Source organism: Hemitrygon akajei, chromosome 13 (genome assembly GCF_048418815.1).
Source record: "Hemitrygon akajei chromosome 13, sHemAka1.3, whole genome shotgun sequence".
Lineage (NCBI taxonomy): Eukaryota > Metazoa > Chordata > Chondrichthyes > Myliobatiformes > Dasyatidae > Hemitrygon > Hemitrygon akajei.
Genome location: NC_133136.1, coordinates 32929940 through 32945857, shown reverse-complemented (window position 1 = coordinate 32945857; position 15918 = coordinate 32929940). Strand labels below are relative to the sequence as shown.

At 38.6% G+C, this 15918-nt stretch overlaps 1 protein-coding gene across 6 annotated transcripts in view; it reads right to left on the bottom strand.

Annotated features, from left to right (window-relative positions):
- The window catches only part of rusc2 (RUN and SH3 domain containing 2), a 124031-nt gene that overhangs the window by 73422 nt on the left and 34691 nt on the right, over positions 1–15918 (bottom strand). The window contains exon 1 of one of the 6 annotated variants that reach the window (XM_073064369.1): positions 11562–11691. The exons of 4 other annotated variants lie outside the window; for them this stretch is intronic. The gene's annotated coding sequence lies outside the window, so the exon portion shown is untranslated. Of the gene's footprint in view, positions 1–11148; positions 11273–11561; positions 11692–15918 lie in introns of those variants that run through there. One more of the 6 variants, XM_073064370.1, reaches the window with a different exon arrangement.

Sequence of the window (15918 nt, the reverse complement as noted above, 5' to 3'; positions counted from 1 at the left end):
TACCCAAAGCCTGGACTGACACCTTGCCCTACTGTCCTGTTTATTATTTATTGTAATGCCTGCAATGTTTTTGTGCACTTTATGCAGTCCAGTGTAGGTCTGTAGTCTAGTGTACCTTTCTCTGAGTTTTTTTTTATTATGTAGTTCAGTCTAGATTTTTGCACTGTGTCATGTAACACCATGGTCCTGAAAAACATTGTCTCATTTTTACTATGCACTGTACCAGCATGTTATGGTCGAAATGACAATAAAAGTTGACTTGACTTGACTTGAATATTGACCAGCTGGTAAATTGGGCAGAGCAATGGCAGATGAAACTTAACACCAATTAAGTGTGAACTAATGCATTTTGTAGAACTAATAAAAGGGGAGCATATTCCCTGAATATCCCGTTGTGAATTGTGTGGATTTACCTAGCTCAGCAACGTAAATATCAAGCATTATCTATTACATCACTGCATCTTATAAAACAGATTACTGTAGATGTCGGATTATAAGCCGCTACTTTTTTCCCACATTTTGAACAGCTTTGAACACTGCGGTCTTTACTACGGTGCGGCTAATGCATGATTTTTTTTCATGCCGCCAAAAACATTTTGCCTCGTAACAGTAGACCAATAAAATTGATGAGTAGTTCACAGAGGTCCAATGAAATTGTACGATAAATCAAGCGCACTTTCACAATTAAATTATTGTAAATCAGTCATTTGTACTCACCCTCATCAACATGGAAAACACTCGAAGAAAAGCATTGTGCTGCCTTTATGGCAGTTATTTAGTTTATAATATTTTCGCTTAGTAATTCATTTGTTAGTACTACATCCCGGGATACTATGACGTCACATCCGGTTTCACCGCGTCTTGTGGGAAATACCGGTTTGCGATAAACGGGAAGGTGGGGGCATTAGACGAGCGCGAAACGCTGCTTTTAAGTTAAAGGCAATCAATAACTTTTCCTGGTAGGCTGCAGTATATATTTTTTTACCAGTCGTTAGGAGATATTGGAATGTATACGCAACGTAATTTGTGTGTTACCGATACGTATGTATATTTAAATGTAGCCGTGTTACAGGCACGGTTCGAAAAAAAGCATTTGCAATATGTATTTGTTTATGTTACCATATGGATTTAATTAAAAGTTAAAAAATCCTCACGTGTAATATCTTTCTGTGTAAATATCTCATATTACAACGTGGGACACCTGCGGCCTAAAATCCGGTGCGGCTTGTACAAGTACAAAATTGATTTTCTTTCTAAAATTAGAGCCAGCGGCTTTTAATCAGGTGCGCTCTGTAGTGCGAAATCTACGGTAATATATGTGAGCGTTTGTTAAAATAAAATTACTGCTGCAAAGAAAAACATGGATATGACATTCTGGTGGTATTATAAACTGACAATTTCTTGATCTTTCAAATATTTATCTATCTCCAAATTAAATAAACATGATGATCCAGCAGTCACCTCTCTTGGTGCCAGAGAATTCCAGAGATTCGCTGTCCTCTGGGAGAATACGTTTTACACATCTCAATTTTAAATTGCCCGCTTATTTTGTAGCTAGTATATTCCCTTGTTCCTGACTCTACTGCTAGTGAAAACATCCACCCTGTGAAGTCTGTCTAGGATCTCACGTTTGATAAAAAATGTAACCCCTTATCTTTCAAAACTACAAGGAATACAGACCCAAATACCGTAGTCTCTCCTGACAGATTTTTTTCCTCCGCCTATAGTGTAGTTGCAATGGGAAGTGCACTGCCTGCACTAGATGAGCATTTCAATCACCAAGATGTAAAAGGAAATGGATCAAGTGCTGTACAACAGCTATACAACTGCCAGCAACTTTTCAGTAGGTTTCAGTATTTATTCTTTGAGCATACCTCTGGATTCAGTAATATCCAAATATGGATAGGAGTGCTGAATATAAATTTAATTTTTTAATGCTCACAATCATGTCCAAAAGGCTTCAATTCAATTTTCAGTTTTCTACAGCCACCATTGTTTATATATTGATCAATCTTCCAATTGTTTAGATCAGCTGTCTTTCTGTGCAAAGAAGGGAAAAGTCAAATGAAAATATGGAAAATGAACTCTTTTCTATAAACTTGTGGGTACACAGAATAAAATGAATTTTGCAGCCAAGGTTCAAGACACGCCCATTATATTTGTTCCACAGTAAATGCATGTCACATTTAAAAATGACCATTTGTTGTGCATCAAGCAGTTGATCCAACAAATAAGACCATAAAACATAGGAGCAGAATTAGGCCATTCAGCCCATTGAGCTTGCTCTGCCATTCGATTATAGCTGATTTATTATTTCCCTCAAAACCATTCTATCTTCTTTTCATCTGTTCTTTGTTCTATAACCTATGATGTCCTTACAATTCAAGAACCTACTAACTTTCACTTTAAATATTCCCAATACCTTGACCTCCACAGCCATCTGTGGTAAAGAACTCTACAGATTCAGCACCCTCTGGCAAAGAAATTCCTCCTCACCTCTGTTCTAAAGCAACATCCTTATATTCTGAGGCTGTGCCCTCTGTTCCTGGACTCCCTCATTACTGGAAACATGCTCTCAACTTCCACTTTATCTAGGCCTTTCAATATTCAATAGGTTTCAATGAAATCCTCACTCAGTCTTCTAAACTTCAGCGAGTGTAGGCCCAGAGGCATCAAACACTCATGTTAACTCTTTCATTCCTGGGGTCATTCTCATGAACCTCCTCTGGACCCTCTCCAATGCCTGCACATCCTTTCTTAGATAAGAGGCTCAAAACTGCTCACAATGGTCCAAAAGTAGTCTGGCCATTGCCTTCAGTAGTTCGTCCCATTCATTCTACTTTGGCTCTTTCAATGGACAATCAATTCAGTTGGAAAAAAAATTTTCTCAGCATCTTCCCCTAATTTTCTTCTGATAGCTTTTGAGTCTGGATCTAGCACCTTGCCAAACAATTCATTCTAATCTTTTTTACTTGTGTAAAACATCCTCCAATTTCACTTCTGAATTTTTCCAGCCTTTTTTTTGTTTTCATTTTAGGTTTCCAGCATCTGAAGTTCTTACCAGAAACAGGGTGTTTCTATATATCATCTAAACCCTCCATTGTTTGAATCATTATGAATATAGATCAGGTAAATGCAAGCAGACTAACGTACCGTATTACTGAAGAACTTTAAAGGACAATTAAAAATCATCGACATGAAGTGGGATACAGTCGTATTTTTCACACTCAATGTAGGCAGATTTCCTTCCCTAAGGTATCATTAGTGATTCTATTGAGATTGCATATTGCTCTTACTGATAATTGTTGTTTTGATTTCCTATGGTTTTTAATTTATAATCCCTGAATTGTCAAGGTGAGATTTATATACATATTTAAAGGTATATTTGTGGATTATCCTTTTTATTCTACCATCAATGAACATTGTTACAAAAATAGATGCTCTGGATAATGAACGCAAACTTGGGTATCTCAGAAAGTCTAGCACAAAAAGCAAAGATAAAGTAAGATAAACAAGCAATAAGTAACCGGTTGGAGGAACACAGCAGGTCAAGCAGCATCTGTGGGGCAAAAGGAATTGTCAATGTAACGGGTTCAAAACTTAAATCATGGTTATTTATAGAAACTGTAGTTGGTACCATGGAATGACAAATCAATATTTTTCTCCCCAGCAGTTATTCCAAAAAAAAAGTCACAATATTTCATATGATGTGGCAAAGGAAAACAGTAATGGTAATGTTCAATGTTTATGTTACTCAGTTAGGTAAATCGATATCTAATGAATTTCAGGTATTAATCCTTCAAAGGAACAGATTGGGAAATGCTAGAGAATAAAATTCATAATATCTACAGATACATATAGGAACCTATTTAAAATTCCAGCAGATCATTTATTGACAGCACCATTCCAGCCAAATCTCGTACTGTTCAAACATGGCCACTCTTTTCACTTGCCAAAGCCCAGTAGTTCAGATGGAGAATCCTGGATGAAGTATTTTTCTGACAGGCAATATTGATAAGCCACTCAGCAGTTTTAAGTTATTCATATCATTTTAGGAAGTGTTGACCTGACATTAACCTGGAGTTTGGAGGACTGTCCAACTCAGTAATGGATTGATGAACAAGATTAGTTGTCTTTGGTGGATATATTTTGAGCATTTCTGACTTTAGGAGAGGTGAAATAGCTCAAAATTAGACTGGACAACATTTTTCTTGGTAAGTGTTGCTTCTTCAGAGATTTTTATCTGCTTATGATAGACTGCTTGAACACAAATATAATTTCAGACTACTATCACATAGGAGTTTGGAGAAACTAGTAACTAACTTTTATAGAATATATGTTTAATTGCATAATGGTGCTGATGCTTTCTAATAGTTCAACTAAGCTAAAAATGTTTTGCTCATGATTTTCATTTGTACTCAAGTGTTTGAGGCTTCTCACTTAAGTGCCCAACAATAATCAGCAAGCATTGATGGATTCCAGTTGGCCTGATACCATTTTTCCATGACCTCGATGCCTTCATGAAACCTTTCACTTTGCTTCTCACTGACAGAGCCAAAATTTGCAGGGAAGAAGACTAAATGGGAATGCAGAAAATGAATCTTTAGTAACATACTGCACTTCATGGTTTTGTATGCTTGAAGCATGTTGTCAACCAGCTGCCAATAGTTTGGTGCTCTGTAATTGCCAAGAAGATTTTCAACAACATCCTTGAATGCCTTCCATGTGATTTTCTTCGGTCCCACTAGTTTTTCAAATTGCCTGTCACTCATGACCCGTTTGATTTGTGAACCAACAGAAATGCCTTCCTTAATCTTGGCAACAGTTCTTCTGGGAAAAATCTGTTTCAAATATTAAAATCCTTCATTTAAGCGTATAGCCTTTCTAAAACCAGACCTGCCATGCAGCATCCTCCCTGCCTAAGCATGCCCATGCATGCCAGGACAAGATAGAAAACTTTTCAGCTTACGTTGTGGGAAACACATTAATTGACTTGAATTATGAATTGAAATTACAAATATAGGTGATTTCATAAAAATAGGGCATGATAAGGAAATTTCATGGTGATTTTCATGATCAGCAGCCCAAAATGCACGGGATACACCGAAAAGTATTCAGGAAGCAAAATCTTTTTTGTTCAGTGTTACTTCCACGAGAATACTACAGCACAGTACAGGCCCTTCAGACCGCGACGTTGTGCCGACTCCTATATTCCTTCAAAAAAAAGTACTAAACCCACACTACCCCATAACCCTCTATTTTTCTTTCATCCATGTGCCTGTCCAAGAGGCTCTTAAATACCCCTAATGTGTTAGCCTCCACCACCATCCCTGCCGAGTCATTCCAGGCACCCACAACCCTCTGTGTAAAAAACCTACCTGTGATGTGTCCCCTAAACTTTCCTCCCTTAACTTTGTACATATGCCCTCTGGTGCTTGCTATTCGTGCCCTGGGAACCAGGTACTGGCTATCCACCCTATCTATGCCTCTCATAATCTTGTAGACCTCTATCAAGTACCCTCTCATCCTTCTACGCTCCAAAGAGAAAAGTCCCAGCTCTGCTAACATTGCCTCATAAGATTTGTTTTCCAATCCAGGCAACATCCTGGTAAATCTTCTCTGCACCCTCTCCATAGCTTCCACATCCTTCCTATAATGAGGTGACCAGAACTGAACACAATACTTTAAGTGTGGTCTGACCAGAGATTTGTAGAGTTGCAACATGACCTCTCTATTCTTGAACTCAATTCCCCTATTAATGAAGCCTAGCATCCCACAGGCCTTCTTAACTACCCTATCCAACTGTGCAGCAACCTTGAGGGATGTGTGGATTTGAACCCCAAGGTCCTCTGTTCATCCACACTCTTAAGTAACCGACCATTAACCCTGTACTCAGCCTTCTGGTTTGTCCTTCCAAAATGCATCATTTAGTATAGTCCCTATACTAAATCCCATTGGTTCATTTATCAAAACCAGAATCAGGTTAATTATCATTGACGTATGTCATGAAGTTTGTTGTTTTGTGGCAGCATTACAGCATAATATATAAAATAAACTGTAAGCTACAATAAAAAAAAATATATATATACACTAAATAAGTAGTTCAAAGAGAACAAAAATAGTGAGGGTGTATTCATGGGTTCATTGTCCAATCAGAGATCTGATGCCGGAGGGGAGGAAGCTGTTCTTAAAGAGTCTTCAGGCTCCTGTGCCTCCTCTCTGATGGTAGTAGTTGCTAGTTGAGGATTCGTGTGCTGTCACGGGTCATCAAAACATAAGTGTAGTATTCTTTTGTAAACAAGGACCAGTGTCACTTTGTGCAGGATTTTAGCACAGCTCTCCAAGCAGTACCAAAAAGTCAATGAGTCTTCTTACCATGGTAATAAATCTCATATTGAGGGAGTGGGGAGCAAGGGACAAATGAAAGGGAAGCAGGAAATGGTGTTGTGAGGAGCCAACTGGATGAAAGGTAAAGAACTTACTTAATACGAGGACCAATTTACATTGCTTGTGGATGACCTGGTTCTCAGAAGCAACCAGTGATGGTTGCCTCAGGAAAACTTAATCCCTGTTAGTCCATAACGCTTCAAATGAGAAAGGGTGTTGTCCTCTGCGTCACAGTAATGCCTGTAAATGAACTTCCAGAGTAGAACCCAAATAGTCATTACTGCATTTCACTGAGGAAAAAAGTCATCTTCAGTTGTCTATTGCAGGAAACCGTAGCATTATATGGGGGTGAAATGAGAGAAACGATGACTGAACTTGAAATAACAGAGAATGTAACAGATCTTATGTGAAAATTGAGTGGCATCACTTGTAAATTTCAAGTGAGATATGTGTAGATTGCTATATGCTGTAATTTGACTATGAAAGGCTTCAGCACTGGTATTGTTTGCACTGTTGTAACTATATGTTGTAACTATGTGGTTTTGTGCAGGTCTTGTAGCTTTAGTTTTTGGTCTTATTTTGTCTGGTGGATTTGGAGCTCCTTTCTGGGGAACGCGCTAAGATGGTAACGCGATATTAATATGCAGCAGCCTCTCCAGACTCTGGACTGGGGATTGCCAAACATTATGTGGACTTTCTGGTGTAGTCTATTTTGGCATATGCTTTGTTGATATCATTCTGGAGGAACGTTGTCTCATTTTTTAAACTGCATTGCATTTGTGGTTTTTAAATAACAATAAACTGAACCGGAATTCTCTGCCACAGGAAACAGTTGAGGCCGGTTCTTTGGCTATATTTAAGAGGAAGTTAGATATGGCCCTTGTGGCTAAAGGGATCAGGGGGTATGGAGAGAAAGCAGGTATAGGGTTCTGAGTTGGATGATCAGCCATGATCATACTGAATGGCGGTGCAGGCTTGAAGGGCCAAATGGCCTACTCCTGCACCTATTTTCTATGTTTCTAATCTGAATCTACTTCATTCTCCCAAACTATGGCAGTACAACATATCTGTGTATAGCAGTCACATTGACCACATTCCACAATATCTGAAAACCTGGAATCATATGGAGAAAATAGCTTCCATTGAAGAACCTGTTACATCAAAGGTGTCACATTCCAAGTAGAAAGCAAATGCCATAAAATGTTGTCAGTCAACCAATTCCAAAATACCAAATTTTTATTCTATTCATTAAGGCATGCCTGAGGTTTAAATGTGCAAGGCCAGAACTAATGGCTTACAGTCTCAATGGCTTATGATTTTCTTTGTGCGTTAAAATGAACAGACGAAAAAGTAAAGGCTGGTAAATACTATGCAGAACATCCTACCAACTAACCAACTATATTTGGATCATTTTATATGGCTTTTTATACAGTTTAAGCCATAAATAAATACACAAAAATATTAAGTTGAAGATATTAACATATGATAAACATGGACAAGAAGCTGTGGATTATAGACAATAGGTGCAGGAGTAGGCCATTCGGCCCTTCTAGCCAGCACTGCCATTCACTGTGATCATGGCTGATCATACACAATCAGTACCCCGTTCCTGCCCTCTCCCCATATCTCTTGACCCCGCTATCTAAATATACTAAATATGCACACAAACCCTTAGGAGAATAAGAAATCATTCTCTAAATTGGATCCACTACCCAATCTTATTTTAACAACAGCTAGTCAACATCATTTATGTTCAATGAGATAACTTTCATACGTAACCAAGACCAGCATGCCAACTTGCTCATGCTCAAATTCTTCTTCAAGGAATTCAGTGTTTGCACAACTTGAATTGTAAAAAAAATCAAATCAGGTATCAAGTTAGCACCTCCTTAGGCTAACCAACATGTTTCATATGACAGAGGTAAAAGTAACTAAAATTTTAATTATTGTATCACTGACTGTGATTATTATATCACTATATGTACACATGACCCATTTGTAAAGAATGCATTGACCACCTTCTTATCAGAAACCTGTTTCTGCTTACTTTCACTTTTGCAACATTAATTACGTAAGACGATTTTTTAAAGAGTCATTAGTTTTCTATATTACCTGAGTAAAAATACGGTATTTTAGCAGGACTGAAGTGTGTTACGAAAACCCCGTAACCAGGTAACTTACCAGCAAAGATAGATGGATCAGCTGAGTCGGATGCTACTATTTTCAAACGTTTTATTCAATAAGGGCACAAACGTATGGTTAATACAAAACATTCAAATCGTCAAAACTCAATCTAAAACACCGGTGTAACCATAATCAATCAGAAATAAGCTCTTTCGTTGTCTAGGGTATATAATACTGAGTCCAATTGGAAATATAAAGAGTCACTCTGAAGTCTGCAGGCTTTTCTCTTTTGGTTTCACGTGTTGGAGAGAGAGAGAGATAAAACGGAAAAACTTGCCCAAAACATCCGTGGAATCAGGGGAGCGATCTTCCCCGTTGTTAGTTAAAAAGCGATCTTCCGTTGGTTCCAGCCACAAACCCCGCATTCGGAATTTAACGCACGTGGCTTATTTCAAAATGGCTTCCCGTTCCCACGGGAAGCGTTATCGTGCTTCTTGGTGTCTCCTTGGTGCGTCTGAGGGTCGTCCTCTTTCAGACCCTTCTTTATACTGCCTCACGGGATCTCAGGTGTCAATCAGGTTGCAGGTGATGCAATCTCTCTCTCAACCAGCCCACTTTGCCCGAGGGCTTTACAATGTCCCTGCGAGTTGGCACGTCTGCAGGTCCCAGGTGTCTCCTGAGAACAATGCCACAGTCACCAGCTTTTGTCCCAGTGGAATGTGGTATCCAGCACGTTGCTGTCTTTCCATTTCCTGTGTCCATTCAGCCTGTCTCTCTCTCTCTCTTGCTCTCTCTCTCGGGTCATTGACCCCCCTTTCACTAGGGCTCTTGCAATTCTCACAAAGGAGGGGGCTGGTATCATAACAAGTGAAATTCAGTCACAGTAATGTTTCAGCAGTGGAGCATGATCCGTAAATTTTCAGACTTCAAGGTTAAGGAAACAGCAATAAAGTTAACTGTGTAAAGCCACTCTGCACTTCCAAAGAACAAAGGACAACCCAAGATAAATGTATGTGTATCTCATTCTATTTAGACAGTAGGAATGTAGTATTGTCTCTTCGAGTGAGCTGTAATTATAATTGCCTTGATCAGATCTGCTACTCCTACTGAACTGTACATGAAAATTAAGAGTAAAGAGCAGTCTGAATTGCTTAACTTAGCTGTGTGGTCAAATTCAGCAAAACTAAACATTACTATTAAAATACAAGTTTCATCCATCCAAAGCAAGAATTTCACATTGCTTAAACAATAACTTCTGTGGTGAGCAATGCTGAAGAACTAGCAAGATGCTTTAAATAAAATGGGCAAGGTAATGCTGTCTGAATAGTCAGACAAGTGCAAACATAAGATCTGGTACCAGCCATAAATAAAATTTATATTTTGCGTTTTGTACTCCTAGCTGAAATCCAAATCACTTCACACAAAATTCATAAATAACCAATGATGGAAAATTATTTCAGAGACAAGAAGTCATTTAATTTGCTTTGAAAAACATGTATTTAGTTGAAATAATAATCTCAACAAGACACCTGCTTTTACAGGCTTAGCCGTCAAAATTCATGCTCCCATCCCCCACCATCAAGATATGGTTTTCAGCAGCTCTACCTTATCTGCGCTTATTTGCATCTGCCAAACTGACTAAAAAATTATTTGTTGTGTTCCTTTCTCCTGCTCTGGGTTGGCCACTTTCATCACATGAGCTCTGTAAACATCATGCAGGCAGCCAATGTTATAGTCTGAATGATTAGAAAAACCACAGGTACGTTTTGTTCCAGAACAAAAGAAATCAAGATTCAAAACAGTACCTCACATAACAAGACCCACAGTAAATCATAAGATACACAAGATTAGACACAAAGATGAGCTGTATGTGATAATACAAATATTGAAAAAATTAGATTGAGAATTCAAAATAAATGGAAACAGTTTTCTTTCAAAGAGTTTGTGATTACTGTTATAGAAAAAGAAAAATATTTAATAAGGTGAATTAAACACTGTTATAATCCATGATGACATTCAAAACAAATATAGAAATTTAATAGAGATTCAATAGACATATGATTTAATATCATATAAGACTGTACAATTCAAGTCAACATGCAATTTATATATAATGTGTAGTTTATTTTCAAAAAACATTCCAAATGACCTCATTATCACAGTCTCTGTCTATATATGACTTTTAGAGTCTCCATTACACTGGGCTCACTGCATTCTGCACACAAAGCACAAAACAGAAGCCCAAAATCTGAACTAATTCACTTCAAGGCAGTAATTTAAACTTAATAGATCTTTTTGAGTTTATAAAATGATTGAGACACTTTCTCGACCATCAAAAATGCTTGCCATTTTAAAATATACTCCACCCAGAAATGCAGTGTGGCACTTCAACACAAAACACCCCGTGTCATTAATGGAGCATTAATTCACCATCTGTCATTTAATATCAGGCCGGAGCACAAGGATAAACCATTTCAGATTCCTCCTTGTAAATTAGTAGAAGAAAAACACAATGTTTACACCCCTTCCCCTTTTCTTCCCATTACATGCAGCAGTAAGGACAGAAATAAAGAATGATATAATGGCAGCTGTCAGACATTGCAAGGGAGCTCTAAACAGAACATCTGAATAACTCACCAACTACACACAACCAGAATGACTTGTCATCCACTTAAATCTCCACATAAACATCTTATGCCTGAGTATCACAGCAGCCATGACAGCTCTATGGAGAACGAGCAATGATAACCAAACATACAGCATAGTAGCTTCCATACAAAAATCCTCTGCATTACTAACCACAGCAAATACACAGAATAATATTCTGCATTATCTCAATAACATCATTGATTTTAACTGAATGAATAATTTACCACAGCAATTTAATCTGTATTGACACTCTTGACAGCACCATCAGGTTATCAGAAAAAAGGCAGTGAGCAGAGGAAAAAAATATGCATCGAAAAGATGTGTGCTTAATCTCCACCCTACCAAGCCTTTTGTTCAAGATCTTCTCATCTTTCATCACTACACTTCACAGGCAAAATTACCTTTTGTTGTCTTGATAACCACCAGAACCACCAATTTTACATTTAAACTCATTACATAACCATACTATGGCAGAGCAGTTATTTATTTAATAGCAACTATAGCAATGCAGTGGACTGCGCAAACACAATGCCAGTGCCGCTGCTGCTGCTTGCTAGAATGATCCAACGTCATCATTTAACAGGCATGCCCACAGCCTGCAACTGCAATCCCTGTCTGAGCCCTTGGAAAACGATTGAGCTCCGAGTTTAAAAGATCAGACCGCAAACATGAGAAAACAAACTAAACAGTTTACCCTATAATTGGATGTTATTATTCCAATACATAATAATGTGCCCCATATTCAAAGACAACACTAATCTAATAATACAAGAATAGTTTGCTGATCAGCTAATTTACAACCATTTGTTTCATAGAACATAGAAATCTACAGCACATGACAGGCCCTTCGGCCCACAATGTTATGCCGACCATGTACTACTCCAGAATTTCCCTATCACATAACCCTCTATTTTCCTAAGCTCCAAATTCCTATCTAAGAATTTCTCCACTTGTAAATTGGCTTCATCTAGATCATGATATTTTATTGAATATATCAATGGTTGTCTAAATATTGTATTGTATACTTGATCCTGGCTTGAATAAACAAAATTGTAGATGTGTATCCAACAAAAATTGCTCTATATAACATTATCCAGAAGCAATTATTTCCCTTGTTTATGATCAGCATTTTAGTCTCTTAATCTAATGGCACTTCCTTCACAGATGACATTCTTCAGAATCAGAATTAGGTGTAATATCATCAGCGTATGTCACGAAATTTGTTAACTTTGCTGTAGCAGTACAATGCAATACATGATAATACAGAAAAAAACTGAATTACAGTATACACACACACACATAAAATAGTTAAAATAAATAAGTAGTGCAAAAACAGAAACAAAACAATAGTGAGGAAGTGTTCATGGGTTCAATGTCCATTCCGAAATCAAAAGGCAGAGGGGAGAAAGCTGTTCCTGAATCACTGTGTGCGCCTTCAGCCTTCTGTACCTCCATCCTGACGGTAACAATGAGAAGAGGGCATGTGCATGGTGGTGGCAGTCCTTAATAATGGACACCGCCTTTATGAGGCACCACTCCTTGAAGATATCTTGGATACTTCAATACCATTGGCCACACAACTCCTTATCTGCCTAATAATAAGTGCACCATGTACCACAATTAATTAAAACAAGCACACATTTTTAAGGACTAAAAATTCCTACTTATGAAAAGATTTTTGGATTTCCCACGGGATGGAGGAAAACCAATTATTGTACAGGTATAACCACACTCAAAGGACTACATTTTGTGAAATGAATTACAAATATGAAATGTTTAAACAAACTGTACATGGATTTCATTTGTTAGCTTTTTAATTCAGAATATCAAGGAACCAACTAAAAGGTTTTTTTAAAAATTTGCTCATTTCTGAGATCTGGACTTAACTAGCAAGACTAGAATTGATTGCCCATAAAGGTAGTAGGATGCTTTCTGGAGCCACTGCAGCTTCACAATGCTGTTGGGTAAGAAGTCCAAGATTTCCACCCAGCAACAATGACCACAAATGTATGTATGTATGTCCTGGTCAGGACATTCTAAAATTTGAAGGGAAACCTACAGGTATCCCCATAAGTTCTCTGTCATTGTCCTTCATTTTGCAGGGATTGCTGACTTGGTAGCTCAGTGTGTTCTGTAGATGAGACATACGACCACTGTGCACAGCTGATGGAGGGAATGCATATTTAGAGTGGTGGATCAGAGCCAATCCAGAGTATTAAGCTTGTGACTTGTGTCTAGCAGACTATGGAATGGTGTTAGAAAATGAATACCTAGTCTCCCGCCTGCTTTTGTAGCAAGGTATTTATAAGTAGTTGTCCAGTTAAGTTTTTGGTTACTGGTGACCTCAGGATTTTGATTGTAGGGTATACAAGATTCTCTGTCCACATTTATAATACAGTACATGTTATGCAAGTTGCCCTGCTTTAATTATACCCATTTCCCAACTGGAGGTGTCACAATGTCACTCATAGACCATACCACCACTGTTAGTAAAGTTTATAGACAGACAGACATACTTTGTTGATCCCGAGGGAAATTGGGTTTCATTACAGCCGCACCAAGAATAGTGAAGAAATATAGCAATATAAAAACCATAAATAATTAAATAATAACAAGTTAATCATGCCAAGTGGAAATAAGTCCAGGACCAGCCTATTGGCTCAGGGTGTCTGACACTCCGAGGGAGGAGTTGTAAAGTTTGATGACCACAGGTAGGAATGACTTCCTATGACACTCAGTGTTACATCTCGGTGGAATGAGTCTCTGGCTGAATGTACTCCTGTGCCTAATCAGTTCATTATGGAGTGGATGGGAGTCATTGTCCAAGATGGCATGCAACTTGGTCAGCATCCGCTTTTCAGACACCACTGTCAGAGAGTCCAGTTCCACCCCCACATCACTGGCCTTACGAATGAGTTTGTTGATTCTGTTGGTGTCTGCTACCCTCAGCCTGCTGCTCCAGCACACAACAGCAAACATAATAGCACTGGCCACCACAGACTCATAGAACATCCTAAGTGTTCCATCCTAACATCCTAACATTCTAACTTTATAGGTGTGGCTAAATACATTAGACCATAAGACCTTAAGATTTGGGAGCAGAATTAGGTAATTTGGTCCATCAAATCTGCTCTGACATTTCATCATTTTCCCTCTCAGCCCCAATCTCCTAACTTCTCATCATATATCTTCATACACTGACTAATCAAGAATCTATCAACCTCTGCCTTAAATATAGCCAATGACTTGGCCTCCACAACAGCCTGTGGAAACGGATTCCACAGATTCACCATTCTCAGGCTAAAGAAATTCCTCTACATCTCCATTCTACTCTGAAGCTATGTCCTCTGGAATTCTCCAACTTCTGGTAATTCCCTCCCTCTCCCTTCCCCCATCCCACCTTCACTCTGTCTCCTCTTCTAGCTGCCTATCATGTCTCATGACTCTGCCTTCTTCTACTACCCATGGTGCTTTCCCCTTAGATTCCTTCTTCACCTCTCCTGCCTATCCCTTCCCTGCTTCTCCTCCCCCACCCCTTGATCTTTCCTCTGATTGGTTTTCCACCCTCCCCCCACCTTCTTTATAGGGCCCCTGCCCCCTCTTTCTTCAGTCCTGACGAAGGGTCTCAACCCGAAACGCTGACTGCTTCTTTCAACCGATGCTGCCCGACCTGCTGAGTTCATCCAGCTTTTTTGTACGTCTTGATTTGACCACAGCATCTGCAGTGTACTTTGTGTGTCCTCTGGTCTTAGACTTCCCCATAGGGAACATCCTCTCCATATCCACTTTAAACATTCGATAGGTTTCAATTACCGTAGATTCCGGATTTTAAGCCGCTACTTTTTTCCCACATTTTGAACAGCTTTGAACTCTGCGGCCTTTAATCCAGAGCGGCTAATGCATGGTTTTTTTTTCATGCCGCCAAAAACATTTTGCCTCGTAACAGTAGACCAATAAAATTGATGAGTAGTTCACAGAGGTCCAATGAAATTGTACGATAAATCAAGCGCACTTTCACAATTAAATTATTGTAAATCAGTCATTTGTACTCACCCTCATCAACATGGAAAACACTCGAAGAAAAGCATTGTGCTGCCTTTATGGCAGTTATTTAGTTTATAATATTTTTGCTTAGTAATTCATTTGTTAGTTAAAGTTAGAACTGTTTTAACTATATTTGTTTTCTGTACTACATCCCGGGATGCTATGACGTCACACCCGGTTTCGCCGCGTCTTGTGGGAAAAATGCCGTTTGCGATAAACGGGACGGCGGGGGGGGGGAGCGGCGGAGCGAAAACGCTGCTTTTAAGTTAAAGGCGATCAATAACTTTTCCTGGTAGGCTGCAGTATATATATTTTTTACCAGTCGTTAGGAGATATTGGAATGTTGTTCAGTAAAAAAGTATACGCAACGTATATTTAAAAGTAGCCGCGTTACAGGCACGGTTCGAAAAAAAGCATTTGCAATATGTATTTGTTTATGTTACCATATGGATTTAATTAAAAGTTAAAAAATCCTCACGTGTAATATCTTTCTGTGTAAATATCTCATATTACAACGTGGGACACCTGCGGCCGAAAATCCGGTGCGGCCTGTACAAGTAAAAAATTGATTTTCTTTCTAAAATTAGAGCCAGCGGTTTTTAATCAGGTGCGCTCTGTAGTCCGGAATCTACGGTAGGTAATCCCTCATTCTTCTGAGATCTAGTGATCGCCAGCCATCAAAAACTCTTCATATGGCAAGTCTTTCAATCCCAG